The 10,239-nt window shown below is 41.0% G+C and overlaps 1 protein-coding gene across 2 annotated transcripts in view; it reads right to left on the reverse strand.

The window, feature by feature from the left end:
• Window positions 1-9,649, reverse strand: part of PHF3 (PHD finger protein 3) — a 57,575-nt gene extending 47,926 nt beyond the window's left edge. The window contains exon 1 of one of the 2 annotated variants that reach the window (XM_087718923.1): window positions 9,557-9,649. The gene's annotated coding sequence lies outside the window, so the exon portion shown is untranslated. The remainder of the gene's footprint in view (window positions 1-9,556) is intronic. The other variant, XM_087718925.1, reaches the window with a different exon arrangement.
• Window positions 9,650-10,239: the final 590 nt, after the last annotated feature.

Below are 10,239 nucleotides of genomic sequence, written 5' to 3' on the forward strand. Positions count from 1 at the left end.
GTTGCAATGTATGGCTGTGAAAGTTGAACCGTAAGGAAGGCTGAGTGGCAAAGAATTGAGACCTTTGAACTATGGTGCTGGAGAAGACTCCTGCGAGCCCCTTGGACTGCAAGGTAATCAAACTGGTCAGTCCTAAAGGAGATCTACCCTGACTGCTCTTTAGAAGACCAGATCCCAAAGATGAAACTCAAATACTTGGGCCACCTAATGAGATGGAAGGATTCAATTCAATTTATTACATTTATATGCTGCCCTTTTCCCCCGAAGGGGACTCAGAAACAAAACAAGGACTCACTGTAGAAGAGCCTAATGCTGGGCAAAAGAACAGAAGAGAGAATGAGGTGGCTGGATGGAGTCACTGAATCAGTCAGTGTGAGCTTAAATGGACGGGGGGGGGGGGGGATGTAGAGGACAGGAAGGCCTGGAGGAATGTTGTCCATGGGGTTACAATGGGTCACCCAACTACAACAACAAGAATTAGGCTCTGGATGCAGCGGAAACTGGCTGAGTACTAAATTCATTGGAAAGACTACCTAGACTCCGAAAACATGAGAAGTAGCAATTAAACACCAATATTGATATATTGTTTTCACAATCAATACACCAATAAATCCCACCCTAAGAAACTCATGGGCTTGCAGGAGCCAGGCGCTGACCACAATGAGCTGGAGAAACTCTGGGGAGATCTGTGAGATGGAGGAAGCTTCAAGTATATCTAAGACTAAGCAGAGGAAAATAATTCAGTTCCTTCCTTGTTAGGCATATAAGACATTGGGGGGGGAGGGGTGTTTCCACTAGATTCCCAAGGGTGAGTGCCACCTTAATTGGAGATGATTTATGGGATATATCATGTGTATGCACTAAGTTGCCAGGAGAAGAGGAAAGTGACATAACAATTTGTCATTCTCACAGTCTACAACATTTCTCTGGGAACTTGGGAGGGAAGGTTGAGCCTGAAGGGGAAAGTGATGCAATGGAATGCAAGAATAACGGGGGGGGGAGGGGGACATAGGAAACACTCAGACAAGAAAAGGAGGAGCTGCAGTTGTTAGAGAAGGAAACTTAGAAAAGACCTGCCCTATTGGATCAAGCAGATAAAAAGGGAGGCAGGAAATTGCAACGTTAAATGAAAAATGAACTTCTGATTGGCACCAGATGTTATGGCCATTGCAACATCCCCACAATCATGTGATCGAAGTTCTGGCAATTCCAGGGCTGGGACTAAAGTAGAAAGTTAGGACTTTCAGCAGGTCTCACAAGAATGGATACTATTTGGAGAATGCAGTATTTCAGGCTATTTCTGCTGATTGTCAGCAATTTGGTAGTTCGATCCTCACCATCTCAAGGTTAACTCAGCCTTCCATCCTTCTGAAGTCACTAAAATGGGGACCCGGATTGTTGGGGGCAATATGCTGACTCGTAAACCACTTAGAGAGGGCTTTAAAGCACTCTGAAGTGGTATATAAGTCTAAATGCTATTGCTAATAAACCAAGAAAATAATTTTAAGAGTGTCTGATAGTATTTAAACAATGTCATGGAAGAAGGAACATGTATTACCTTACATGATTCAGATTTAAAAGTTTAAAAATGACATGCTATAAGAATGACATGAAAAAAGTGTCATACTACACTTAGAAAAGAAACCAGCTGATGTCTGAATAATTAAAAAGGATACACAAATCACAAACCAAGAGAGTGAACCGGGTAATTTCCCTATATTGGATTTATAATAGAGGCTTATTTTTAAGTTTTGAATAATTTTGTGAGCAGGGACAAAGAAAAAATGAAAAGAAATCAAGTTCTAGATACTACGTATTTGAAAAGACTAAAGATCAAGATTATTAAAAGTAGAAGGAAGGAATATAACATTAGTTTATTAGTTCATTGTTAAAATACATGTTGTTTTCTCTGGTAACCCTTAATGGACATCAGGTCTGCAATTACAAGGTTTTATGCATTAATTTATAGAGAAGAGATGGGACATGGGAAGAAGAGATCATTTGCTGTATTTGAAGAGGTGGTGGTAAATTACTGAAAGTATTAGCTTAAGCTTATGAAGGTGCAAGTCACTTGTTTATATTTTCCTTTTCTTTTTCTTTTCGTTCCCTTGTTTTGTTTCTTTTCTCTTCTTTATCTGTTTCCTTTTTATTCTTTTATTTAACTGTATTGTTATAAATTGTCATTTTTAATAAAATTGCTAAAAGCCTGGGATTCAGACAAGTCAGCCATCGACAGATAAGTAGACGACAGATCAGAAATCTCACTGTAATTTTTATGATTCAGCAACCCGATATTGAGGTTTTACTAATCAGAATTAAGTTATGTACACAATATAAGCATATAGACATTTTAAAAAAATCTCAAGAAACAACAAAGCAATGTTAATTTAGCAGCCAGTGCAATACTAATTTAAAACACTAATCTGCCAAGAAGTGACATTTATGGGAACATCAACAAAACCATTTATTTCAAGCTTAGCTCTATTTGTATTAGAATTTGCTTAGATCCTCACACATTTATTTAAATTAAGTAGTTTAAAACAACAAAGACAAATGTTTGAGAAAGATCAGTAAAGAAGGAGGAATTAAGTGTATCTCAACCAAAATTATATAGTGTAAAATCTGCTCCTTAAAACATACTTGAAGAATACATGCAGGCTAAAAGGCAACATTTTTCATCAATGGCGCCTCTAAGAACAGTTTAAGTATAGTCAAACCGTATACAGGTAAAGCTAAAATTAAATAAAGTATACTAATATAAAAGAGTTATTGCATGTTATCAGCTAGCTTATTTTTATACATACAAATTAATTTCTATGAAACTGACAAAACAGATCTGACCATCAAATTAACCCAATGATTGGCATTATGTAACGTAGCAAACGTTTTAAAACAATATGCCATGATATCAGAAACAGTGGGTGAGAGAGACAGAGAGAGAACACAATGTATTTGTGAAATTAGCAAGGATCAGCTTTACATAATCAAAAGAGTAAGCTGCAAAAAATACCATTTCAAATCCTCAATGCCAATTCTCCTTAAAGTTTAAATATATCACAATAAGAATTCTATTTAACCAACTATTTGAGTGTGTTATATCCAAATCAATCTCTTTTGGGTATCACATTTGCAGAATTATATAATTGTCTTTAATAACAATATCTGCAACAAAATTTCCATTTAATAGACAAATCCTTGATTAAACAGACATAAATATGAACAAACATATGTCTATGGTATATAAGGTCTGCTACACCAAGGATTTAATGCACATCACTTTCAGTTATTCTTTCAAACATGAATGGGAATATTAAAGTTGCTGCCAAAAAGAGCATTATATAAACACTAATATATTTTAACCAAAGAATCAATTTGAGAAAGGGTGTTGGTACCTGATACGCCTCTTCTCATAGTGGGGGAGGAATATCCAGGATGGATTGACCTTATCCTCTCGTTGATTGGACTGAATCCTATAAGCTCTGGGGATATGCCCCTTGTCCACAAGGCACCACCCAGTTATTGGCGAAGAACTCTATCCGACCCGTTGTGCCATCCACTCCAGGCCTTTGTTAAGGTTTCAAACTTTTTATTGAATTATAACTTGAACATATTAGTACAACATCCATCATAACTCATGTTACATTACCATGACAGGGAGGGTCTGGATACTCCTCCCCCACTATGAGAAGAGACGTATCAGGTAAGTACTAACACCCTTTCTCTATAGTGAGGGGAGGAGTATCCAGGATGGGACGTACCAAAGCTAACACGTCCCTAGGGAGGGTAACATAGTGAGGGCCCATGGCCAAAGTACGCCTGGTGGGGTGTGTCCTCTGCCCTATGAACCGCCTGTAATACCCTGTGACGAAACGCCGAGGCAAAGGTATCTAATTAGAGCCGAGGTGGCGCAGTGGTTAAATGCAGCACTGCAGGCTACTTCAGCTGACTGCAGTTCAGCAGTTTGGCTGTTCAAATCCCACCAGGCTCAAGGTTGACTCAGCCTTCCATCCTTCCGAGGTGGGTAAAATGAGGACCCAGATTGTTGTTGGGGGCAATATGCTGACTCTGTAAACCGCTTAGAGAGGGCTGAAAGCCCTATGAAGCGGTATATAAGCCTAACTATTGCTATTGCTATTAGTAGTTCCTCACGAAGGGTGAGGGGTGAGACCATGTGGCTGCCCTACATATCTCTGTCAATGAGGCCTGCGTTGCTCAGGCCGCAGTGGTGGCCACACTTCGTGTGGAGTGTGCTGTGATGGAGCTCGATGACTGTATGCCCTGAGACTGGTAGGCCGTAACAATGCAGGTCCTCAACCACCTGCCTATGGTGGTGGAGGTCACCTTCTTGCCCAGAGACCCCGGTTGGAATGAGACAAACAGGCTGGCATTCGCTGGCTGGGGAATTCTGGGAGTTGAAGTCCGGACATCTTCAAGTTGCCAAGGTTGAGAAACACTGCAATAAGCTACACTACTAGTTCAATATTGAAGTAATTTAGTTTTCAATTATGTCATCATTTTTACTGCACCATAACAAAGTTTCCATGAATCAAAAATAAACCTTTTAAGGGATAGTACAGGTAGTCCTTGACTTACAACCATAATTGGAAGCAGAATTTCCATAGCTGTAAGGTGAGTTATTTAAAAAAAAAACTGTGCTGCACTCCTTACTTCTTTATCTATAATTTGTACAAAGGTTAAAATGCCAACAAATTCAACTGTGCTGCGTTCTGTTAGAGCTCCTGGGGATATACACTTAATGGAATTATTCAGTTTGAAGGCAACAGAAACTTAGCCCGTGTTCATGCTCAGCAAAATTATGCATTCTTTGTACTAGAATTTCTAAATAATTTGGGTGATCCTCCATGTTAAGATAATTATTTTTTCAGACATTTCCTTATCAGAAAATGTGTACCTTTTATTTAGGCTGCAGAGGTCAATAGATTCCTCAAATCTACTGCTAAATGCAATCCATAGCTTTCGTAACACAAGAATGGAAATCTAACACAATTTCCTTAAAAGGTTTATGCAGCAATGTTCTCATTGTAACAGTAACCATGAACCAAGAAGTTCCAATAATAAAACACAGTGCATATTAGAAGCTAATATACCACCCTAAATACTTATCATGATTGCCAAGCTGAAGATGTTGCATATGTAAATAGTACAGATCTCCCAAGTGAAGATCTCTCAAAACTCGTAGCAAAGCATTTTATCTACAGCACAGACTTATTTCCACAAATTCATATTCCACTCTGAGTAGACTCCAACAATTTGCTTCTGTCCGTGGGGCAGTTTCTACTGAAGGAAGAGGAAAAGAACAACTTCACCTACACTCAAAACTTTCCACTGAGGATGTATTTTTTGGACTATTTAAGAAGAGAATTGCCAAGACGAAAACATCCTCTTCTAACGATTTTGTTTAATCTACAGTTGTGAAAACAAGTAGTTTTGTGTAAGATTTTTTTTTCCTTTTGATATGTGGCTGCATCAATGTTCATTCAAACAGCATTAAAAGTGATGCAACTGATCTGAAAAAATCACCTTGCAATTATTTATTCAATAAAAAATTAACAGATACTGTATGTCATTTGTTTCTGTGGAGAAAGTACACCATCTAGAGCAGTGTTTCTCAACCTTGGCAACTTGAAGATGTCCGGACTTCAACTCCCAGAATTCCCCAGCCAGCATTCGCTGGCTGGGGAATTCTGGGAGTTGAAGTCCGGACATCTTCAAGTTGCCAAGGTTGAGAAACACTGATCTAGAATTGCTTGAACAATGAGATGGGCAGCATAAAAATTTAATTAATAAATACTGTTGGAATGAAGCTAAAATATCTATGTTATACTATATTTTGAAAGTTTTTAAAAATAAATCAATTTACTTTTTTACTTTACTGTAGATCTCAGGGAAGTAAAAAGGATACTTAACATCATAAACCAGAATGAAATACACATAATTTAAGGAGTACTGTATGAAAGTGGACCTGCTTAAATATTAATTATTAGAGGAGACCCCAAAAGTTGAGTTCTAGTGATACTTAAGGATAAAAGGGATTCTCTAACTACATAATGCATTGAGTGCTTATGTCCTTATGCCATAGATGTGGCACATAGATAATGTGTGCAAGCAAATATTCTCATTCTATTTTAAAATCAAACCATAATATGCAATGAAAGGCACTCTACAACTTCTCCACTGACAAGGCAAAAAGGACAAAAGTTCAAAAATATGAAAGAGGCTATTAAAGCCACAAAAGTGCAGCAGAGCAGAAAAACAGAAGTTAGTTGTTACTAAACTGTGTAGAAAGATGGAACTGATAACTGAGAAATAATACCAAAGATGAGCCAGCTAAAAACAGAAATATTCTTAGAGAAAATAGTACTTTTATAGATATCCTAAAAATAGCAGCAAAAAAAATGTATCAGTACCTTAAATTAATTTGATTTCAAAACTGTTTCTACCTTTTGTAATATATTATTAAAACTTTCTAATACTTAGAACTTCCACTCTCTTGAAGCAAAGCATTGACATTGTACAGTCAACTAAACAGTCCTAAATGTAACATAGAATACATTATTTAATAAAAACAAATCCTTAATATCTACAGCATGGGCACAATTAAAAAAAAACATCAGCAAATGCCGTTAACATGATTACTCAAATGTGCTACAGCAGTAATTCTCACATCTACAGTATTATTATTGAAATACATTCAATACACTAAGCTTAAATTTCAATGTTTCTAAAAAAACATTGCCTTCTAATTCAGATCAGACAAATCACAACAAGTTTATAAAACTCAATTGGGCTTATTTGGAATAAATGTCAGTGAATTTAGTAATACATTGGTATAAATAAAAGACTACAAGAAATGTAACCTAAGATAACCACATTGTGACATACACAAGTTATCATCTCTAGCTATGTTCTTGCAATAGTTTAGAAATCACAAAAGCTGGCCCAAGATAACACCATGGCTGAAAGATAATGCCAACCAGCTGTCCATAAGCCACTACTCAAAATATGAAAATACAAAACATGAAAACATATAATGAGCAAGAATTAAGAAACTATAAAATAAGTCTGAAAATTATAGTGATTTTATACTGTAATACATTTATGAGGGTGAGCAATTTTCAAAATTTAAGTAAACATATATTCCTTACAGGGAAGGTGTAAAAAGCATATGTCTTTGCTTTTTGCAATATCTGAGAATATCCCTCGAGATGGAGAAAAGAAATGGCATTAACATGCTGCCAAGATGTGAAAACAATTCAGTAACAGCTCGGAGGGGGAGAGAGGGTTGATATTGGCCCATGGTTGACCCAGCCTTCCATGGAAAATTTGAACTGAAGCCATTTCACAAAGCCTCAATGTCATTTCATAGTTATGTTTTTCACCAAACATGATTCATATACACATTAAAAATGGATACATGTATTTAAAAAAAAGAATACAAGTAGTCCTCGACTTACAACTATTCATTTAGTGATTGTTCAAAGTTACAACGTCACTGAAAAAGCTAACTTTTTTACACTTTCGACTGTTGCAGCATCTCCATGGTCAAAATTTGGATATTTGGCAACTGGCATGTGTTTATGATGGTTGACGTGTTCTGGGGACATATGAACACCTTTTGTGACTTTCTGGCAACTAAAGTCAATAGGGGAACCAGATTCCCTTGACAACCATGTTAGTAAATTAACTGCAATGATTCACTTTACAACTGTGCCAAGAAAGGTTGTAAACTGAGGCAAAACTCATTTCACCACTGTCTTGCTTAGCAGCGGCAATTCTGGGCTCGAATGTGGTCATAAGTTGAGGACTAGCTGTACCCTGTTACTCACGCAAAACAATATAAAGCGCAGCAGAAGGGTCTCATCTGTAGAGCACATGTTCATGGACAAAGTGAAGTGAGCCAGAGCATTTCCCATGAAGGAAAGCATTCTATAGGCCAGTGTTTTTCAACCTTGGCAGTTTGAAGATGTGTGGACTTCAACTCCCAGAATTCCCCAGCCAGCGATGCTGGCTGGGGAATTCTGGGAGTTGAAGTCCACACATCTTCAAACTGCCAAGGTTGAGAAACACTGCTATAGGCTGCTCTTCCCAAATCTGGCATCCTCTAAATACGACCGACTTCAACTCCCAATATTCAGTGTCAGATTTGCACAATTACGGCAGGGAAAGTCAGGAGAATTCTAAGACATCTCCCAGGCACCAAATTTGGGCTGTCTCTTCTAGACCCATTAAATCATTTGAATATAAACAGTCTAATGATTGAGAGCTTAAGAGTTCTACCCACACAAGTTAATTCGAGGACAAAAACCAACTAACTCCGGAAATTTATTCAAGCCAAAAGTCCAGGTATGTCCTTGACTTGCAAGAGTTCCATTTAGTGACCAAAGTTACAACACTGAAAAAAAGTGACTTATGCCCATTTTTCACACTTACACCCCCTTGTAGCATCCCCATGATTTACATTCGGACGCTTGACAACCGACGCACATTTATGACTCCTTGCAGAGTCCCGGTATCACGCGCTCGCCTTCCGACAGGCAAAGTCAACGGGGAAGCCAGATCCACTTAACAACCGTGGTGGTATTCACGTTAACAACCGCAACGATTCACTTAAGAAACGCGGCAGGAGAAGCCACGCAAAGCGGGGACAAAACTCATTTAACCCATTCCTCACTTTCGCGACAGGCTCAATCGGGGTCGTAAGTGGAGGACTACCTGCGTCGCTTCAGTTTACCAAATGGCTAGCTTGCTATATATCCTGCCAACCGCTGGTTCAGAACAAATGTTTTGCTCCAGTGTTACCTGCCAAAATAATTTTTTTAAAAACGACCCTGCGAAGGATTAGCGGAAAACTAGAGAAATGGCAAGTTGGCGGTTGAGGTTGTTAAGCAGGGCACCCACAGACCGTCGTATGTCACCCGGTTCAGAACAAATGTTTTGCTCCAGTGTTACCTGCCAAAATAATTTTTGAAAAATGACCCTGCGAAGGATTAGCGGAAAACTAGAGAAATGGCAAGTTGGCGGTTGAGGTCGTTAAGCAGGGCACACACACAGACCGTCGTATGTAAGGGGGGGGACGGCTACGCCTGGAGTGCCCAGAGGGCGCTCAAAATAACACACCACCCTTCAGATGCAGAAACACCCCCCCACAGTCCCCAGTCGGCCCATCTCACTCCAGTCCCATCACCTTGTTGGGGGGACCAACAGCCACTGGGAGCCCCCCCCCTCCCCGGCCCAGCAGTAAGCAGCGCACGAGCGAAGGGGCGTGGCCAAGAAGAGGCCGGAGAAAGGAGGGAGGGCCAATTGGAAGCATAGCGGTACGAGGCAAACAGTAGGGGAGCAGAAGCCCCGGATGTTGGACGTTCGAGCCGAGGCTCGTTGCCCCGAGTCGACGACAACCGGGGGGGAGAAGGGGGGAGGAGATTAGAGGCCGCGTTCGCATTTCCCAAATCGTCAACTGACACCCCCCCGATACGACTCGCCTTCGTAGGCCGCGAATCTAAGCCTCCCCCCCCCGCCCAAATAACGACATATTTACCTGTGTTGGCCCAGGAGGACTCGCGCTCCCTCGCTCGGCCAGGTGATTGTTGCACTGGGGGCTTTTTTTTTCTCCCCCGCCCCCCTCCTTCCTCCCCCCCCTCGCTTACGTCTGTCTCTTCTGGCTCCGCAACCCTCCCAGGCCAGGGGAGGGGAGGAAGGCTGCCTGTGCGGAAGTGGAAGGGCACGAGGGAGGGCTGGCAGGGGGCGGAGACAGAGCGTGTGTGGGGGGGGGGGTGGCTGTTACTGCTTGGCTGGCTCCAGGAACCACGTCCGGGTTTCTTCTACCCTCTCTCCTCCGCCCATTTTTTTTCCTCTCCCCCCCCCCTCCTCGGAGCGAGGAAGTGGTTCGTTCCGTTTCTCGCACGCGCCGCTGGCTTGGCCCTTCGGGCGCATGCCCGCGCTTGCCTTCTAAGCTCACTTTGCGGGGGGGGGGGGGAGGGCGTGTCGAAGGAAGGGAGAGCAAGGAGGCAGGCGGGGCCGCTTTCACATGACGGGGCTGTTTACTCGGCGCGTGGTTCGCGGAGGGCCTGCGCGCATGCGCGTCCCCTTGAGCGTTTTCTTTCAACCGTTTGCGGCGAGCAGGGTCACGTTTTCCCTCAGCGTCCCTGGGCGAATGTGCTCAGTTTCAATTTGGAAGTTTTTTTTTTACCTGAAGGAAATCCGTTTATGTGTTGTGTGCTT

This window comes from Thamnophis sirtalis, unplaced genomic scaffold (genome assembly GCF_051295495.1).
Source record: "Thamnophis sirtalis isolate CommonGarterSnake01/CBP01778 unplaced genomic scaffold, rThaSir2_p1.2 scaffold_6, whole genome shotgun sequence".
In the NCBI taxonomy this organism is placed as follows: Eukaryota; Metazoa; Chordata; class Lepidosauria; order Squamata; family Natricidae; genus Thamnophis; species Thamnophis sirtalis.